Source organism: Festucalex cinctus, unplaced genomic scaffold (assembly GCF_051991245.1).
Source record: "Festucalex cinctus isolate MCC-2025b unplaced genomic scaffold, RoL_Fcin_1.0 HiC_scaffold_27, whole genome shotgun sequence".
In the NCBI taxonomy this organism is placed as follows: Eukaryota; Metazoa; Chordata; class Actinopteri; order Syngnathiformes; family Syngnathidae; genus Festucalex; species Festucalex cinctus.
In genome coordinates this window covers 138,181-144,180 of record NW_027520274.1, presented here as the reverse complement: position 1 = coordinate 144,180, position 6,000 = coordinate 138,181, and positions in this window count along the sequence as shown.

The following is a 6,000-nucleotide window of genomic DNA, read 5'->3' as shown; positions in this document are numbered from 1 at the left end:
CCTGTTAATTTTTAAGATTTTGACACATTCAGCTCAAATGTACACTATCGCTGATTATGGCTGTCAAATCTAAACCAAACGTTGTGCACTCAAATCTTTTGCTGTATTTAGTTTATTTTGGCATCCGGATGATGATTCTAGCATGAAATTGCTTGGGCACCTGTTAATTATTAAGATTTTGACTCATTCAGCTCAAATGTACAATCATGCGCTAAAAACGCATTTAAAGCAATAAAAAGGTGATTATGGCTGTCAAACCTAAACCAAACGTTGTGCACTCAAATCTTTTGCTGTATTTAGTTTAATTTGGGATCCGGATGATGATTCTAGCATGAAATTGCTTGGGCACCTGTTAATTTTTAAGATTTTGACACATTCAGCTCAAATGTACACAATTGCTGATTATGGCTGTCAAATCTAAACCAAAGGTTGTGCACTCAAATCTTTTGCTGTATTTAGTTTATTTTGGCATCCGGATGATGATTCTAGCATGAAATTGCTTGGGCACCTGTTAATTTTTAAGATTTTGACACATTCAGCTCAAATGTACAATCATGCGCTACAAACACATTTAAAGCAATAAAAAGGTGATTATGGCTGTCAAACCTAAACCAAACGTTGTGCACTCAAATCTTTTGCTGTATTTAGTTTATTTTGGCATCCGGATGATGATTCTAGCATGAAATTGCTTGGGCACCTGTTAATTTTTAAGATTTTGACACATTCAGCTCAAATGTACACAATTGCTGATTATGGCTGTCAAATCTAAACCAAACGTTGTGCACTCAAATCTTTTGCTGTATTTAGTTTATTTTGGCATCCGGATGATGATTCTAGCATGAAATTGCTTGGGCACCTGTTAATTTTTAAGATTTTGACACATTCAGCTCAAATGTACAATCATGCGCTACAAATGCATTTAAAGCAATAAAAAGGTGATTATGGCTGTCAAACCTAAACCAAACGTTGTGCACTCAAATCTTTTGCTATATTTAGTTTATTTTGGCATCCGGATGATGATTCTAGCATGAAATTGCTTGGGCACCTGTTAATTTTTAAGATTTTGACACATTCAGCTCAAATGTACACAATTGCTGATTATGGCTGTCAAATCTAAACCAAACGTTGTGCACTGAAATCTTTTGCTATATTTAGTTTATTTTGGCATCCGGATGATGATTCTAGCATGAAATTGCTTGGGCACCTGTTAATTTTTAAGATTTTGACACATTCAGCTCAAATGTACAATCATGCGCTAAAAACGCATTTAAAGCAATAAAAAGGTGATTATGGCTGTCAAACCTAAACCAAACGTTGTGCACTCAAATCTTTTGCTGTATTACTTTATTTTGGCATCCGGATGATGATTCTAGCATGAAATTGCTTGGGCACCTGTTAATTTTTAAGATTTTGACACATTCAGCTCAAATGTACACAATTGCTGATTATGGCTGTCAAATCTAAACCAAACGTTGTGCACTCAAATCTTTTGCTGTATTTAGTTTATTTTGGCATCCGGATGATGATTCTAGCATGAAATTGCTTGGGCACCTGTTAATTTTTAAGATTTTGACACATTCAGCTCAAATGTACAATCATGCGCTACAAACGCATTTAAAGCAATAAAAAGGTGATTATGGCTGTCAAACCTAAACCAAACGTTGTGCACTCAAATCTTTTGCTGTATTTAGTTTATTTTGGCATCCGGATGATGATTCTAGCATGAAATTGCTTGGGCACCTGTTAATTTTTAAGATTTTGACACATTCAGCTCAAATGTACAATCATGCGCTACAAACGCATTTAAAGCAATAAAAAGGTGATTATGGCTGTCAAACCTAAACCAAACGTTGTGCACTCAAATCTTTTGCTATATTTAGTTTATTTTGGCATCCGGATGATGATTCTAGCATGAAATTGCTTGGGCACCTGTTAATTTTTAATATTTGACACATTCAGCTCAAATGTACACAATTGCTGATTATGGCTGTCAAATCTAAACCAAACGTTGTGCACTGAAATCTTTTGCTATATTTAGTTTATTTTGGCATCCGGATGATGATTCTAGCATGAAATTGCTTGGGCACCTGTTAATTTTTAAGATTTTGACACATTCAGCTCAAATGTACAATCATGCGCTACAAACGCATTTAAAGCAATAAAAAGGTGATTATGGCTGTCAAACCTAAACCAAACGTTGTGCACTCAAATCTTTTGCTGTATTTAGTTTATTTTGGCATCCGGATGATGATTCTAGCATGAAATTGCTTGGGCACCTGTTAATTTTTAAGATTTTGACACATTCAGCTCAAATGTACACAATTGCTGATTATGGCTGTCAAATCTAAACCAAACGTTGTGCACTCAAATCTTTTGCTGTATTTAGTTTATTTTGGCATCCGGATGATGATTCTAGCATGAAATTGCTTGGGCACCTGTTAATTTTTAAGATTTTGACACATTCAGCTCAAATGTACACTATTGCTGATTATGGCTGTCAAATCTAAACCAAACGTTGTGCACTGAAATCTTTTGCTATATTTAGTTTATTTTGGCATCCGGATGATGATTCTAGCATGAAATTGCTTGGGCACCTGTTAATTTTTAAGATTTTGACACATTCAGCTCAAATGTACAATCATGCGCTAAAAACGCATTTAAAGCAATAAAAAGGTGATTATGGCTGTCAAACCTAAACCAAACGTTGTGCACTCAAATCTTTTGCTGTATTGCTTTATTTTGGCATCCGGATGATGATTCTAGCATGAAATTGCTTGGGCACCTGTTAATTTTTAAGATTTTGACACATTCAGCTCAAATGTACACAATTGCTGATTATGGCTGTCAAATCTAAACCAAACGTTGTGCACTCAAATCTTTTGCTGTATTTAGTTTATTTTGGCATCCGGATGATGATTCTAGCATGAAATTGCTTGGGCACCTGTTAATTTTTAAGATTTTGACACATTCAGCTCAAATGTACACAATTGCTGATTATGGCTGTCAAATCTAAACCAAACGTTGTGCACTCAAATCTTTTGCTGTATTTAGTTTATTTTGGCATTCGGATGATGATTCTAGCATGAAATTGCTTGGGCACCTATTAATTTTTAAGATTTTGACACATTCAGCTCAAATGTACACAATTGCTGATTATGGCTGTCAAATCTAAACCAAACGTTGTGCACTCAAATCTTTTGCTGTATTTAGTTTGTTTTGGCCTCCGGATGATGATTCTAGCATGAAATTGCTTGGGCACCTGTTAATTTTTAAGATTTTGACACATTCAGCTCAAATGTACAATCATGCGCTAAAAACGCATTTAAAGCAATAAAAAGGTGATTATGGCTGTCAAACCTAAACCAAACGTTGTGCACTCAAATCTTTTGCTGTATTTAGTTTATTTTGGCATCCGGATGATGATTCTAGCATGAAATTGCTTGGGCACCTGTTAATTTTTAAGATTTTGACACATTCAGCTCAAATGTACACAATTGCTGATTATGGCTGTCAAATCTAAACCAAAGGTTGTGCACTCAAATCTTTTGCTGTATTTAGTTTAATTTGGCATCCGGATGATGATTCTAGCATGACATTGCTTGGGCACCTGTTAATTTTTAAGATTTTGACACATTTAGCTCAAATGTACAATCATGCGCTAAAAACGCATTTAAAGCAATAAAAAGGTGATTATGGCTGTCAAACCTAAACCAAACGTTGTGCACTCAAATCTTTTGCTGTATTTAGTTTAATTTGGGATCCGGATGATGATTCTAGCATGAAATTGCTTGGGCACCTGTTAATTTTTAAGATTTTGACACATTCAGCTCAAATGTACACAATTGCTGATTATGGCTGTCAAATCTAAACCAAACGTTGTGCACTCAAATCTTTTGCTGTATTTAGTTTATTTTGGCATCCGGATGATGATTCTAGCATGAAATTGCTTGGGCACCTGTTAATTTTTAAGATTTTGACACATTTAGCTCAAATGTACAATCATGCGCTAAAAACGCATTTAAAGCAATAAAAAGGTGATTATGCCTGTCAAACCTAAACCAAACGTTGTGCACTCAAATCTTTTGCTGTATTCAGTTTAATTTGGGATCCGGATGCTGATTCTAGCATGAAATTGCTTGGGCACCTGTTAATTTTTAAGATTTTGACACATTCAGCTCAAATGTACACAATCGCTGATTATGGCTGTCAAATCTAAACCAAACGTTGTGCACTCAAATCTTTTGCTGTATTTAGTTTATTTTGGCATCCGGATTGATTCTAGCATGAAATTGCTTGGGCACCTGTTAATTTTTAAGATTTTGACACATTCAGCTCAAATGTACACTATCGCTGATTATGGCTGTCAAATCTAAACCAAACGTTGTGCACTGAAATCTTTTGCTATATTTAGTTTATTTTGGCATCCGGATGATGATTCTAGCATGAAATTGCTTGGGCACCTGTTAATTTTTAAGATTTTGACACATTCAGCTCAAATGTACAATCATGCGCTAAAAACGCATTTAAAGCAATAAAAAGGTGATTATGGCTGTCAAACCTAAACCAAACGTTGTGCACTCAAATCTTTTGCTGTATTACTTTATTTTGGCATCCGGATGATGATTCTAGCATGAAATTGCTTGGGCACCTGTTAATTTTTAAAATTTTGACACATTCAGCTCAAATGTACAATCATGCGCTACAAACGCATTTAAAGCAATAAAAAGGTGATTATGGCTGTCAAACCTAAACCAAACGTTGTGCACTCAAATCTTTTGCTATATTTAGTTTATTTTGGCATCCGGATGATGATTCTAGCATGAAATTGCTTGGGCACCTGTTAATTTTTAATATTTGACACATTCAGCTCAAATGTACACAATTGCTGATTATGGCTGTCAAATCTAAACCAAACGTTGTGCACTGAAATCTTTTGCTATATTTAGTTTATTTTGGCATCCGGATGATGATTCTAGCATGAAATTGCTTGGGCACCTGTTAATTTTTAAGATTTTGACACATTCAGCTCAAATGTACAATCATGCGCTACAAACGCATTTAAAGCAATAAAAAGGTGATTATGGCTGTCAAACCTAAACCAAACGTTGTGCACTCAAATCTTTTGCTGTATTTAGTTTATTTTGGCATCCGGATGATGATTCTAGCATGAAATTGCTTGGGCACCTGTTAATTTTTAAGATTTTGACACATTCAGCTCAAATGTACACAATTGCTGATTATGGCTGTCAAATCTAAACCAAACGTTGTGCACTCAAATCTTTTGCTGTATTTAGTTTATTTTGGCATCCGGATGATGATTCTAGCATGAAATTGCTTGGGCACCTGTTAATTTTTAAGATTTTGACACATTCAGCTCAAATGTACACTATTGCTGATTATGGCTGTCAAATCTAAACCAAACGTTGTGCACTGAAATCTTTTGCTATATTTAGTTTATTTTGGCATCCGGATGATGATTCTAGCATGAAATTGCTTGGGCACCTGTTAATTTTTAAGATTTTGACACATTCAGCTCAAATGTACAATCATGCGCTAAAAACGCATTTAAAGCAATAAAAAGGTGATTATGGCTGTCAAACCTAAACCAAACGTTGTGCACTCAAATCTTTTGCTGTATTGCTTTATTTTGGCATCCGGATGATGATTCTAGCATGAAATTGCTTGGGCACCTGTTAATTTTTAAGATTTTGACACATTCAGCTCAAATGTACACAATTGCTGATTATGGCTGTCAAATCTAAACCAAACGTTGTGCACTCAAATCTTTTGCTGTATTTAGTTTATTTTGGCATCCGGATGATGATTCTAGCATGAAATTGCTTGGGCACCTGTTAATTTTTAAGATTTTGACACATTCAGCTCAAATGTACACAATTGCTGATTATGGCTGTCAAATCTAAACCAAACGTTGTGCACTCAAATCTTTTGCTGTATTTAGTTTATTTTGGCATTCGGATGATGATTCTAGCATGAAATTGC